The sequence below is a fragment of the Scyliorhinus canicula genome, chromosome 4, assembly GCF_902713615.1.
Source record: "Scyliorhinus canicula chromosome 4, sScyCan1.1, whole genome shotgun sequence".
Lineage (NCBI taxonomy): Eukaryota > Metazoa > Chordata > Chondrichthyes > Carcharhiniformes > Scyliorhinidae > Scyliorhinus > Scyliorhinus canicula.
This window is the reverse complement of record NC_052149.1, coordinates 184,995,346-185,010,771: the sequence shown is the minus strand read 5'-3', so window position 1 is coordinate 185,010,771 and position 15,426 is coordinate 184,995,346. Positions and strand designations below refer to the sequence as shown.

Genomic DNA, 15,426 nt, shown 5'->3' with positions numbered 1-15,426 from the left:
ATGGTAAATGGAATCTGCAGGTGCAACTGGTCCAAGTTGATTCATGTAACTTGCGAGTTAGATTGACATCCTGGACATTCACAAAATTACTCGGTTGGATGAAGAAAAACATTAATTTTCCTCAAGGAATTATTACTTGTGGTTAGTTAACTTCTTTAAGAGATTAAACGAATTGCTTGCCACACAAGTGACAGGCAATGGCCATCTCTAAAAAAGAGGATTTAACCATCACTCCTTGACATTCAATGGCATTACCATCACTGAATCTCCCACTATCAACATCCTGAGGGTTACTATTGACCAGAAATTGAACTGGACTAGACACCGAAAAAATGCTGGCCAAGCCAGCGATGTCCACACCACCCAGTGAGTTAACGTTTCAAAAATGAGAGGCAGAGCCAATGTGGTCCATGGTCTTTGAAGCCAGAAGCATGAGAAGCGATCTCATTGAAACATGCAATATTCTAAAGAGACTTGACAGGGTACATTCTGAGACATTGGGCGAAATTCTCCCATCGGGAGACTAAGTGCTGACTCCAGAGTGAAAACCAGAGTGTTTCACTCCGGCGTCGGAGGCCGCTCCTCGCCCCCTATTCTCCCATACCCAGGGGACGAGGAGCAGCGCCGCGTCAATTACGCACGCTGGGCCTTGGCGCCGCGCAAAAGTTGCGGCGCGTAAATTACGAGGCCGGCGCCACTAAATGACGTCAACCCGCGCATGCGCGGTTGCCGTCCTCCCCACGGGCGCCCCGCAAGACATGGAGGATTGATCTTGCGGGGCGGTGGAGGAAAAGAGTGCGTCCTTTAGAGACGCCGGCCCGCCGATCGGTGGGCACCAATCGCGGGCCAGACCCCTACTGAGCACCCCCCTGGTGCTCGATTCATCCCCCCCCCCCCCCACACACAGGCCGCAGATGCAGCGTTCGCGTGCTGTTCACGCTGGCAGCGACCAGGTGTGGTTGGCGCCGGCGTGAACCCGTCGGATTGGGTAGGTTGCTCGGCCCATCCGGGCCGGAGAATTGCCGCTCGCCTGCTACAAACGGCGAGCGGCCTGTCGTGAAACGCGGCACGCCGTTTTGGGGGGGGAATGGGAGAATCGCGTGCGGGTGCCAGGGCGGCATGGCGGGAATCACCAGGCACTCCCGCGATTCCCCCACCCGGCGTGGGGGTCGGAGAATTGGGCCCATTGTTTCCACTGAGCAGAGAATGTGAAACATTGGGCACAGTCTCTGGATGAAGGACCAATCATTTCGGACAGAGATGAGGGGAAATGACTTCACTCAAATTGTTGTGAATCTTTGGGATTCTCTACCCTAGAGGGTTGTGGATGCTGCAGTATTGCTAAAATAAATATTTATTGTATAGCTATTTCTATGATCTTGCTGTGTGACATGTACGTGACATTACTTCAGTGATAATGCTCCCAAGAATATACTTTGATTGCTTTGAAATACCCTCTGATGATCTAAATAGGCACGCGAGAAATGCAAGTTTTTGCTCTCTTTTCTACTACGCCTTAGGTTACATTGGTTACATTAAAATATTGCCCATAAAATCTACTCTTTGTTGCTGAATACTGCCACTGAGTCAGCAAAGACACTGGAAGTTGGACAAAACTGCTTGCAGACAGGATCATTGCAATGGGGCTTCTACTGCCATCCCCTTGTGTCCTGACTAGCTTGAATGTATCTTGGGAGATCGTAGGAAACTTTGAGAATCCTACCACATGTACTGTGTTAATTTGTCACCGTATCTATGCAAACACTGACATCTTCAAGTTCAGAGTGTCCAGCTTTGTTTCTTGTTGCATTGCCAAACATGTGGTCCTCCAATATGTTTATGGTCCTGTTCCTGGGATTCGAGACAAGGTCCTAAAAAGATCATGTTGGGTGGAACACAGATGCCATTGTACTTGAGCTGGTACAATGGTGCTGTAACTATTTTTACATTAATTACTTCAACCCATTTCCTTTCTTTTCCAAGATGCTTTTGGGCGTTTTTACAGTTTGTCAATTCTGCTTTGTGCAGAATTTGTCTGAAGTTAATCAGAACAAAAGAAATGTACATCTCATCAAAAAATAGAGTGAAGCAACAGAGGCGGGTGGGGTAGGGCAGCACCATCGGGAGGATGGGGAATTGTAAACACAATCAACACCTTTGTACACAGCCAGTATTATGCCTCTGTCATCTTCTTCCGTAATGCAGGCCGACCTCCGAAGCCTAGTTCCACCTCTCCAGGCATCTCCCCCCCCCCCCCCCCCCCCCCCCCATGTCACTTACCCGCCCTCTGATCATGGACGTGTCTCCGGATCTGTGTCCCATCCCCTGGGTATTCATATGTTGGCTACTGCGTATGTGGTAATGCCTCCTTTGTGTCCAGTCATCAAGGTGTGATTGGGATGCTAGGCAGTGACTTCAACATGCTACATGGTCCGCCCGCCCACCGGAATCCACTTGGGTTGTATGAGGTGCTCACTTAACCACAATTGACAATTCCCTTTTAGCGATATCCTTCAGCCGCATGGCCGGGGGCCTCGGCAGTCGCGGGGGGTTATGGGTGGTCGGTGGGGCTGGCAGGCAGGGACAAGGGTTGCCCCAGGAATGGGCCCACATGATCTAGGGGTTGGCATTGTGGTGCCACGTGCGGTTGCCCCCTGGTTGCCCCCCCAGCACCCTCCAACCTACTCATTGCAGCCCACCCCTGCGGAGGGTCCCCACCCCCAGCCGAGGTTCCTCCACTCTCCCCTCACCCCCCCCCCCCCCCTCCCAGCTGAGCACTGGAGAATCATGCCCCAGGCTAACCCCAAGTACATTAAGTGCTCCTCTTAAATTCCTCACTACGTGCTTCTACGTGGTACTCCACCTGGGCTTACAGCTGAGGTGGAGGCGGCTGTTGGTATTATTATTTGTGGCTGCTGTCCTTTGGCTGCCTGAAGCCTGGCAAGGTAAGAGCATTTCTGCAGGAGCCTCTTTAGTAGTCACATTCACTTGTAGAAGGGCTGAGATGTTGTTCTGGCCATTCTGCTACCCCGCAAGATATGCGCTGCCCCAATATCTGAGCTGGTAGCTGTGATGGTGTTTCTTCATCAGAAATATGTTCTTGCTCACCTCCTTCATTGTGAGGCTGCAGCTGCTGGCTAAGTGAAAGCTCTTGGATATCTAAAAACATATATGCAGAAAGGGAGGATTGAAATAAGGCAGATGATCTTGGGTGGAAAGCAAGAGGCCCTAGGTCAGTTGCAGTTGTACTTCATTCCAGATTATAGTATGTGGGTCAAGTGGGTTTTGAGAAGGTGTATAATCAGGAATACACTGATGTTCTCGGCAATGCTGGTGGCAACGGCCGCAGACAGTGCTGTCCTAGTAATTTGCAGCACCAGCTCCTCTGAAGGGCTCAGGACATACAACCATGCCTGTCACTTGCCAGTTCTCTGCTGCTGGCTCCTGTTGCGCAGCAACTCAGCCTACAAGAAAGGGGGCAGCCTGTAACTGACTATGTTGCATGGGTAATATGTCTGGCACAGCTGAACAGCTGGAAACATGTTGAAGCTGCAAGAAGCGGGTGTGAGGCTTGCAACAATGGCAAGTGTGGGAGAGTGGTTCCCATACCAGCCTCCCCGAACAGCCGCCGGAATGTGGCGACTGGGGGCTTTTCACAGTAACTTCATTTGAAGCCTACTTGTGATAATAAGTGATTTTCATTTCATTTCATTTCAGAGTGAGGTGCACCCTATGAATGTTAGCATTAGTCCTGAGTGCTAGAGATTGCTGATGGATGAGTGACTAGGGTTTTGTGTATTGAACGGTGTGTAAAGTTGGTGATGTAGTGGTGGGAGAGAGTGTTTGAAGATGCATTGACTCACCTTGACTATATGTGTGAGAATTAACTTTTGCATTGCAACTTGACTTTAAGAAGTGTATGCTAGCTTTAACTTCCAAATAGTTAGGCCTCATACTGAATGTGCATTTAGTCAACAGAATGTTTTGCACTCGGTTACATTCCACAATCATATAAATATTGTGTTTCCTGCAACACCTCAATCGTGCACGGGGTATTTATTTATTTCCCTCCCCACACCCAAAAACTGGCACTATCCTAAAGTTGACCAATACAGCTATTGAGTCTGAAATTGACGAATACCAGTCGGACAAAACAAGCTCACACTAAATTGGCTGCCAGCTGTGCCCAAACTTAATTTTGATCTCAACCAATGGAAAACAAAAGTGACTGGTGGTGTAAAACTGGCCGCCAATTTACTTTTAGCAAATTTTATAACCATTTTATAATTGATAACCAATTTTACCCCCAGTGTTTATATAATTTGTGTGCAGTTTAGTCATTTAACAATCCTGCCGAAATATACTTTTTCTTTAACACAATAAGCTTTCTCTCATTTAGTACTCATTAATTATATTCAAGTTAAAATTACTCTTTAAAATCCTTAAGTATTTTTTATTAACAAAGATATCTGTGTCTGAACATCAAAGACTACAAAACATATTGAACAGCAATTGAAGCAAATTTATAGAAAATATAGGTTACATTTCATATTGTTTTGCAATAAAAATACTTTATTTTAACCAAGTGAACAGAAGAAACAATAATCTGTCAAAATATAATGGGCAACGAAGTAGGTTTTCTATAAGATTTCAGTCTGTGTGTGGGTGCGTGTGGAGGGAGGTTGATGAGAAATGCCAGCAGCAATAAGCACTGCCAGCTCTTTGCAAGAACACAGATCAAAGGCCTAATTTACGAGATACATCCAAGCTTAACGTAATTACAATTCTGACAGTTGAGCACAGCTACTGAAAGTAGCACATTCATTAAAAATGGATGAGAATTCTGCAGCTCATATAGAGTTCACACAAGAATCTTTTTTTTTTTAACCACTGCATTATGTATTTTACCTCCAGCTACATTGTGATGCTTAGCTCATTACTTGTATAAACCAAGGCTGCAAATTTGGGCTCCAAATCCGCAAAAAAGGAAAACGGTGGGTTACATGCTTTTGACATGGTCAGCATGGCGCACCACCCTGGAAGGACGCCAGTGTAGCCATGCCATGTTTGTGCTGGAACCACCAGGAATGATAGGATCATAACACCAAACAGCTGTTTCAGCTGATTTGATGCATAAATCTTCCAAACCTAGAACAGTGTAGATCCAAAGTACACATGTGTTAAATTCTCTCCGTTGATAGTTTCTTGAGGAACCTTCCTCCAGCATTATTTAATGGGATGGACAAGCAGTATGTAGGTGAGTTGGTTTTGACTTACTTGTACTGTGGCTCAATTTGGGAGGTTCTGGGACTTGTTCTGAGAGGTCATTTGGTGAGTTGGTGCATCTAATGAAGGAGCAAAGAAAATTTGGTCTGCAGCATTCATCAAACCTGCAAGGCTGTCAGGGCTGTAGTTGCACTGCCTCAGGGTTTGCAACATGACCAAGCAATGAAGTGGACGCTACACAGAGGGAAATCTCTGTGACGAAGAGAAGGAGGAGGCCTCTCCTCCGAAGGTCCAACTCACAATCGTTTTTCAGAGAGAAATTCTCATACCTCCACCTCACTCATCAGCAATAACTGAGGCAACTCAGATTTGGCAAGGAGGTGGTCAGAGAACTGTGCCGCCTCCTTCAACAGGATCAGCAGCTTCACACCAGGGTGAGGATGGTGTTGCTGAAGGATTGGGATCATCAACCACACAAGAACCCATGACAAGTAACACAGAGTTCCATATGTGGGCAATCATACTCGTTAGCGAGTGCTCGCCAAAGAAGAAGAAGAACGTAAAGCTATGAAATCACCAAAAACATGAAGCAATCTGTGTTCTCAAGCAATGGGTCTACTACCTTCTCACCACGCCGGTCGGTGGCCATTGACAGCGGCCCCCCCGGCGATTCTTCGGGCCCCGATGGGCCGAGTGGCCGTCCATTTTTGGCCAGTCCCGCCGGCATGAATTACTCACGCACGGCAGGACCTGGCAGGTGAGTATGTGGGCGCGGTCCTCACGGGGGGGAGGGGGTTAATCCAACCCCGGGGTGGGCCCCCACGGTGGCCTGCCCCGCGATCGGGTCCCACCGATCTGCGGGCGGGCTTGTTCCATGGGGGAACTTCTTTCCTTTGCGCCAGGGCCCTGTAGGGCTCCGCCATATTGCCCGAGGGCCAGCGTGGAGGCGAGAACCCCCGCGCGTGCGTGGAAATACACCGATCGGTCTGTGCATGTGCGGAAATATGCCGGCCGGTCCGCGCATGTGCGAGATCACGCCGAGATCACTCATGAGCGAACTCCACCGACGCCAACCCCTCCGGCGCCCACCTAGCCCCCGAAAGTTCGGAGAATTCCTTACTTTCGGGGGCTGTTGATGTTGGAGTGGTTGGTGCCGGTTTTCCCGCCGGCGTGGGGACTTTGTCCCCAGAAAGGAGAATCCCGGCCCTGGTCAGTACACAAAGCATCTTGGTGGTAAGTGCATCCTCATTAATGTTCTACTTTCACACCCTTACTGCAGTCTTTATCTAAGTCACCTGCAGCAAAATACACCTGCGACCTCTCCCTCCAGTGAGCTGGAACGTTCACTGTCCCTTTCCCCTGGCCTGGCTGCTACCCATCATGCCTGGTTACTCATTACATCCTGATCCTTACTCTACATTCACCTGTTATGTTTGCACAGTGCCAGTATCTGATCTAGTGGCTGAACAAATAACACTGCTTCATCAGTAATATGCTGCCTCTTTTTCTCTTCCTAATATTGTTGTGGTTGGACAATTGGCATTTCTTGGGAATCAGAAAACATAATGTCAGAAGGGGAGGGTTGACCTGAAGGAAAGGGATTGGAATGACAAACAATATGTCCATTCCCACAACATCTACAGCTTTCACTTCTGGCCAGGAATTGTCAACCGGGCATCCCGGCAGTATCAGGATGCCAATACCAGCATGCCAAGCTGGCAGTGACGGGGTGCCCGGGGAATGCCAAGGTACCACTCTGCCCTTCCTGACCACCCAGTTTCTCTAATGCCCTGCGAGACCCTCGAGGTGTTGTTACGCCTGGTCCATGTTTGTGTACTAAACGGCGCCCTGATGAGGTCTCACGGGCACAGCCATGAGGCCTGGTCTGCCATCCGGGTTTTTAAATGAGCCATTGGGCTCTGCTGACCGGAGCTCCTCAGTGCAGGAAGAGATTGGGGCACCATTTTTAAATGGTGCCCCGATCTCTCAACCCTCCATGACCCCTAGACCCCTCCAGCACCCCAGCTCATCTGCTGGGGGGGTCCTTGAGCCCCCTCCCCCCGCACTCCTCCACATACCAGCTGGGCACCCCCAGGCCAATGACCAACCCAGCAGCCCACAATCACGCCTCTCTGTGTCCTATCTCCTCTCTCTCCCTCAGCAGCCACGATGTCGGGTTCACGATATTTAAAAGCACAAGTGAACCGTGCCATTGGAAACTCGGCCCATCAGAGGCAGAGAATCACGGAGTCCCTGGAGAATACCAGGTCAGGCCCGCTAATGACATGCAAATGACGTTTACTGTACGTGCGTTCTGGACCACATTGACGCTGCTGTGAGGTGATGGAAAATTGCGATTTGACATCAAATCGGTGCCCGCCGATTTTGGAGTCGAAACAGATTCTCCGCCCAATTGCATTTTGCTATTTTGGCATCCGCCAATGGAAAATCCCGCCCATGGAGTTTTCAATTCTGCAGGGCACAGGAAGCACTGCCTGCGTACCAGCCGCCAAAGGCTCACAGACATAGTCGCTAAAGCCTGTGAGCAATCCCACCCTGAAGATGTCAACATTGAACCCGCATTCGCTCCAATGCCCTCTCTGCCACTGGCAACCTGGAGGGTAATGGTGACCTGAGCATCATGTCCGATATCACATAGATTTATCCTTTTAAATAAAGAACTACAAGGTGCCCATGAATCTAATTGTGATTACCGCAAATTAATGAATACTTGGATCCTTTTGTTCTAGATTGGCGGTGCAGCTCTGCAGTGGTTCAACTGTATTGTCCACCATAGGCCAGATTATTCCTGTAGCTCATGGTGCTGGAATATAAAAAGAAATCTTAGCATTGAGATCCTGAAAGCTTCTGAAGAGACCAACTTAAATATTTCACACTGCCAACGGTTTATTTCTGAGATAAACTGAGGTTGTCAATTCCAACTGGGAAATTGTTAAACATCACTCTCGTGTGCCTTAATGATAACATGGAGATTCTAAAATAATGATTATCATTTTAGTCCAACCACTTGTATTTATAATAATGTCACAATTGAACAGCAGATGCTAGACGTAACATGCTTCAACAAGATACAGGGTAAATAAATGTATTCAGGAGTGTTTTGTGTATGAAATATATTTTAGGAATATGATATATGGTGAAAAGTGGAAGTTTTCCAGGTAATATGCTACGGTGGAGGTGGTGGGGGGGGGGGGGGGGGGGGGGAGTGGGGGGAGTTGAATTGATGAGATAGTGATTCACACTGATAGCATTTCAGACAAAATTGGAAATTCTATTTTCTTATGTGACAACCTTTTTAATAACATTTTTAACATCTTTTCGATTTTAAAACCAACATTTTTACTATTTTGGTAAAATGCATAAAGAACAATATGGTATTCTGCAGAGCAGACATCAGATTGCAAGATCATTGAATCTTTAAGTGCGGGTAGAGGCCTTTCAACCCATCATACTTGTGCTAGCCCTTTGAAAGAGATGTCCAATTTTGTCACATACTCCACCTTTTTCCCTACAAACATTAAAATTTGGATGTCAAGTTGTTGATGTAAAGTTACCATGGAATCTGATTTCAGCAGATTCTCAGGTTGTGCATTCCAGATTTTAACAATGGTCGGTGTGGAGAAATCTGATTGATGTTCCTTCTAGTTCTTTTGCTAATTATTTTGAATCCATGACCTCTGGTTCCTGTTTCACCTTGCCAGAAGAAATAGTTTTGCCACAGTTGCTTAATCAGAACTGCTTGTAATTTTGAATATCTCCATTAAGTCTCTCCTTAAACTTGTGTGCTCTCATGAAAACAACTCCAGTTTCTCCAGTTTTTCAATACAGTTGAACTCCCTCATGCTTTGGAACAGACTCATTTTCTGTGTGAATGGTGAAGAAAGATAGTGAGGGGTGATTTTCAGCCCATGTTAGCTGTTAGTGATAACAATGATGCAGGTGGAAAGTTCGGTGAGAATTGGAAAATGCAATTCCGGCGAGATTCCAATTTCCAATTCTCCAGGCACCTCACCAGCAGCGCGATGACAAATCCGCCGGGGAAGGAAGGGAACCTCATTTTCATAAATTACAACGTCATTAGCGAGCCCTTCCCCCGGGATTACCCTATTCACTGAATATTCATCAGTCGTCAGGGAGAAGTCGTCACGGTGTGAGTTACAACAGCTGTATAAAAATGAGAACCTGTCAATCTCACCTCCTGAGGGGATATCGGACATGATGCTCAGGTCACCATTACCCTCCAGGTTGCCAGTGGCAGAGAGGGCATTGGAGCGAATGCGGGTTCAATGTTGACATCTTCAGGGTGGAATTGCTCACAGGCTTTAGCGACTCTTCATGTCTGTGAGCCTTTGGCGGCTGGTACGCAGACAGTGCTTCCTGAGCCCTCATTGCTGGGATTGTGGTTTATAACCAATGAGGATTTGCCCTTCCACAGTGGCAGCTGGAAGTAGATGGCAGCAATTAAATCCATAGGTTCATCACTGGGGGTGACTGTGAGGTTCCTGGGACCACTGAGGCTCTCAATGATCAAAGTGCTTCAAATGGAGTTGAGAGGGACACTGTGGGGAAGTGGCTATTGTGTGACAGGGGGGGAGTGAAGCTTAGTGGAGAGGTGCTCACCAAGGGGAATTGCTTGGGGGGATGATCCAGATGCTGAGAGAGCTGAGGATCAGAGTTTTGTAAGATTCATTTATGGGATGCAGGCTTTGCTGGTTCGTCCAACATTTATTTCCCATCCCAATAGCCCTTCAGAAGATGGTGATGAGCCGCCTTCTTGAACCACTGCAGTCCTTGTGGTGTAGGTACACCCACAGTGCTCTTGGGGAGGGCGTTTCAGGATTTTGACCTTGCGATAGTGAAGGAATGCTGATATATTTCCAAGTCAGGGTGGTGAGTGACTTGGAAGGGAACCTCCAGGTGTTGGGGTTCCCAGGCATCTGCTGCTCTTGTCCTTCTAGATGGTAGTAGTGTAGGTTTGGAAGGTGCTGTCTGAGAAACCTTGGTGAGTTACTGCAGTGAATCTTGTAGATGGCACACTCAACTGCCATTGTTCGTTTGTGGTGGAAGGATTGAATGTTTGTGGAAGGGGTAGCAATCAAGCGGGCTGCATTGTCCTGGGTGGTTTTGAGCCTCTTGAGTGTTGTTGGAGCTGCATTCATCCAGCCAAGTGGAGAAGATTCCATTACAATCCTGGCTGTGCCTTGTAGATGGTGGAAGGGCTTTGGGGGGGCGGGGGGAGGGGGGGGGGGTGGTCAGGAGGAAAGTTCTTTACCGTAGGATTCCTAGCCTTTGACCTGCTCTAATAGTCACAGTATTAATATGGCTAGTCCAGTTCAGTTTCTGATCAACAGTAACCCCAGGATGTTAATAGTGGGAGATTCAGCGATGGTACTGCCATTGAAAGTCAAGGGTCATTGTCTTGCACTTATGTGGCACAAATGTTACTTGCCACTTGTCAGCCCAAGCCTGGATATTGTCCAGATCTTGTTGCATTTGGACATGGACTGCTTCATTGTCTGAGTAGTCGCAAATGGTGCAGCACATTGTGCAATCATCTGTGAACACTCCCACTTCTGATGTTAAGATGGAAGGGAGGTCATTAGTGAAGCAGCTCAAGATGGTTGAGCCTAGGACACTACCGTGAGAAACGTCTGCAGCGATGCCCTGAAGCTGAGATAATTGATCTCCAAACACCAAACCAACATCGTTTGTGCAGGTATGACTCCAACCAGCGGAAAGTTTCCTCCCTAATTTGCATTGACTCCAGTTTTGCTAGTGCTCTTTGATGCTGTGCTCGGTCAAATGAAATGAAATGAAAATCGCTTATTGTCACGAGTAGGCTTAAATGAAGTTACTGTGAAAAGCCCCTAGTCGCCACATTCCGGCGCCTGTTCGGGGAGGCTGGTACAGGAATTGAACCGTGCTGCTGGCCTGCCTTGGTCTGCTTTAAAAGCCAGCGATTTAGCACAGTGTGCTAAACCAGCCCCTTGCTGCTTTGATGTCAAGGGTAGTCACTTTCACCTCTCCTCTGGCGCTCAGTTCTTTTGTTCATATTTGAACCAAGGCTGTAATTCGGTCAGGTGCTGAGTGACCCTGGCGAAACCCAAACTGAGCGTCTGTGAGCAAGTTATTGCTGTGTAAGTGCTGCTTGATCATGCTGTTGATGACTCTTTCCATCACTTTGCTGATGATGGAGAGTAGACTGATAGGGCGGGAATTGGCTGGGTTGGACTTATCCTATTTCCTGTGTACAGGATGCACCTAGACAATTTTCCACATTGTCAGGTAGATGCCAGTGTTTGTAGCTGTACTGGAACAACTTGGCTAGGGCTGCGGCAAGTTCTCAAGCACAAGTCTTCAGTACTATTGTCAGGGCCTTGCAGTATCCAATGCCTTCAACCTTCAGGGTACGGTCAGGAATCACCATCATTCACTTACTTGTTCTCTTCCTTTTAGTTCATGATTCTGGAGAATGATGGAGCCAGTCGAGTTCACAATTCTATTGATTGTGATTGACCACCCTCAGCAACATTGACGAGCCAATGCACACGGCCAGGCACAGCGAGTGCCCTGCAGAGGAGGGGAGACAGATGGGGAGAGTGATGACGGGTGTCCTGCCAGGTCAGCTGGCGTTGAAGTCTGGCATGCATGGGACAGGAGTGGGAGCGGGTGGGGATGTTTGGAACAGATTATCTGCTGGAGGAAACATGGGGAATGGGGATGTGGAGGACAGGCTGGGGGGAGGGGGGGGGGGGGCAGTGGGAAAGGGCCACGAGAATTATTGGGAATCTGTGAGGTGACTGGGTGAGAGATCACTGTGGAGGTATGACGGGGTGCCACAACATCCATCAGGAGCTAGATTCACCCTGACTCCGTAAAGAAGGTTATTGATAATTTCTGGCACCGTTGCCCCATCCTCTTGGCAGCAAGCTGGCATTCACTATTGCGGGTTTTGCCTCCCAGACAGGGGTGGTGACCTTAGTTGATGGGTGCCCACAGGAACACAGGTAAAGGATGTCACATCTCTGCTGCAGATCATCAAGGAATTTGGTGAGGGTTCCCTCTGAAAAATTTGGTGCTATTTTCCTGGTAGCTAACCTTCCGACTGGACTCTGACCTGTGCAGTGGAGTGCTGGCGAGGTGTTTAAAAGGAACGCCCCCTGATTGCAGAGAGCATGTTTTCCCTGGGCGAGGCCCCATGAGTGCGAGGTGAATCAAGTGGGGAGGAAAAAATATTGTTAAAGAGGTTCAATATTTTAGTGAGTTTTCCTGCCATCAACGTCGGTGGATTCTCCCCAGTTTTCTCACCGGAACCGACACTCTGAAAAGAATAGGGTAAGATTCCACCCATTGAAAGGTGTTTGGAGCAGGGAAAATTAACAGTGTGTTTGTTAGCAACGGTATGGGGGAGACATCAGCAACATTAGAAGCCTCGAAGATGGGGAAATAGGACCCTAGGTGTGAATAACATTGCAATATCTTCTTAGTTGTTGATATCTTGAATGTTGTTGACTAGATTGCTAGCTCCCCCCACACCCCAAACACTGACAGGAGCCCTGCATGGGAACACCTGACTGCCCTACCCACCCTGGGACTACCCCCCTGGGACTACCCCCCCACCCACCAGCTTTCTTCCCCATGCACCTGACTACACGCCACCCTCCTGAGTGGCAGTCTGACTTAGTTGCCACTCCATCAGAAGTTATAACCCATTGTCTTTCAATTATAGAATCACAGAATCCTGTGAATATTCCCAATATATTCAGCTAAAATATGTAACTCAGTGATTTTTTTTGTGCAATGCACAATATATATCAGATCTTCCTGAAATCTTCAGATTGTCTTCTGGATTCATCAGATTCGCCTTTGGGTGTATCCTAGCTCCACACTCCCTTGTAGTTGGCAGAGACAGAGGCATATTTTCAACTGGTGGCCAGACCATAAAACTGGCATTGTGGAATGGCCACCTATTACAGAAACTATTTGATTTTCATTTCCATAATGAATTTCCATAATGGTTTCTAAATTCTTTCAGTTTGAAAATGGTCAAAACTATCCTGAAACATGACATTGACTATTGCGGTGGCAATAACCTTTAATTGCACATACATAATAGCTGATAAAGTATTGCTAAGCAAGTAAAAGTACTTAAAGCACAACTGGAAAATGCCCTGCAAAAGTACTTTGCCAAACGACAGTTCATTGTAATGTTACTGTGGGTTAGGGTTTTGGCAGACTGACTATGTAGCAATTTACTCTTCAGAAAGTTATTTTTATTAATGAGGTCACCACTCAGTGGATATTGTTTTAATCATAATTATTGGATAATCAATGTGTATTAACTGAAGATCATTGGATTTGGATATTTTTGAGCAGTCAACTAGATGCCAAGAAGGTCATTGATGATGTCGACACTGCGGTACGGGTCAATAACTTTCATTTTATTTCATGATTCAAATTTACAATTCATAAATGTATTTGTAATGAATACATCATTGGCATTGACCTTATTACACTTCAGCGCAGCACCGGCTGAGATACCGTCATTAGGATGGGCTGTTAAACCAAAACCCCATCTGCCAGCTTGAGCAGATGTAAAAGATCCCATGGCACTATTTCAAAGAAGAGCTGGGGAGTTATGCTCAGAGTCCCAGCCAATATTTATCGCTCAATCAATATCACAAAAAATAGATAATCTGGTCATTATCACATTCCTGTTTGTGGGAGTTTGTATGCACAAATTGGCTGCCGTGTTTCCTATGTTACCAGTGACTGTAAGGTGTTTTGAAACAGCTTTCTTTTTTTTAATCTTTAGTTGCTAAATGTGTAAATTGTCCTGCATATTACTGCTTTAATTCACTAAAATCTAGAAATCGAAGAGTATTCCACAAAATGATAACGTGCTTATTAGTCACACAATTTCTTCTTATTTTCCATTTCTAACTTGATTTTGTTGTCTGATTATTTTATCATTGAATTTCATATTTGAAAGAATAATAGAATCAACTGGTCGTGTGAAAACTGGCATTATGGTATACAGTACGATTGGAGGGACTATGTTGGGGCGGCACAGTGGTTAGCACAGCTGCCTCACAACGCCGGGGTCCCGGGTTCTGTCCTTGGGTGACTGTCTGTGTGGAGTTTGCACGTTCTCACTGTGTTTGTGTGGGTTTCCTTTGGGTGCTCCGGTTTCCTCCCAGAGTCTAATATCCAAAGGTGTGCAGGTGAGGTGAATTTTCCAGTGATGTGCAGGTAAGTTGTGGGGTTACGGGGAATAGGGCGGGGTGGATGGGGGAGTTCTCTTTCAAAGGGTTGGTGCAGATTCAAAGGGTCGAATGGCCTCGTTCTGCACTGTAGGGATTCTATGAAACCATAATTCAGAAGAGCTGTAACTTCAGCTGTTTCTGAAGAGAAACTCTTCAAATGGGGCAGACAGTATGTACTGTAGAAGAGGGAGCCCTGTATTTGTGCAAATACAGATTTCTGTGGCATATATAAAATGCTTGCACAAAAGTACTTTTATCGCTCTGTATGCATGTCCCAGTTTCTTCCGTAACAAAACAATCAGTACTATTTTCTTAAAAGAAAAACAAAAGATGCAGCAAAATTATTAAATCATTGGTCATTACCTTATTGGCTTACATTGTCATGTGAGAGTACCTTTAAGAAATGGATGTTTAAGCAATGTACCTTTAAGAAATTCAGCAGCTCATATTACTGAAGTGATGTCAGAGGGTGGGGGGGAGTTGAGCTGGGCTCACTTCTGTTTTTGGTTTCAGGTTTTGAGGAAAAGACTTTGGGTGTGTCTGTGTTTGCAGTTAGCTGGATCTGCTGTGATCTCTGCCATGAAAGACTATCTCTGAATCATTTGGGTGATTTAAACTCATAATAGTAATGTCTTTAACCTGAAGTGTTTCTGTTTAAAGGTGTTAAGTCTCTTGGATGTTTAAAGGAACAACTGAAGGATTATTTAGTGTTGTATTATTTTCGGGGTTATCTTTGAAGGGAGGGGTGTTAAGTGATTCAATGTTTATTTAAGAGGTTAAGTTGAGTTCATAGAATAAACATTGTTTTGTGTTTAAAACCCCATGTGTCCATAATTGTAATGCCACACCTGGAGAACAAGCCGTGTGCTTCAAAAGTAACAATACATTAAAGGGGGAGGTTGGTTGAACTCCA

General features: G+C 46.6%; 1 protein-coding gene across 6 annotated transcripts in view; it reads left to right on the top strand.

Moving 5' to 3' along the window:
- Positions 1-15,426, top strand: part of LOC119965217 (serine/threonine-protein phosphatase 2B catalytic subunit alpha isoform-like) — a 532,569-nt gene that overhangs the window by 341,610 nt on the left and 175,533 nt on the right. The gene's annotated exons all lie outside the window — the stretch shown is intronic.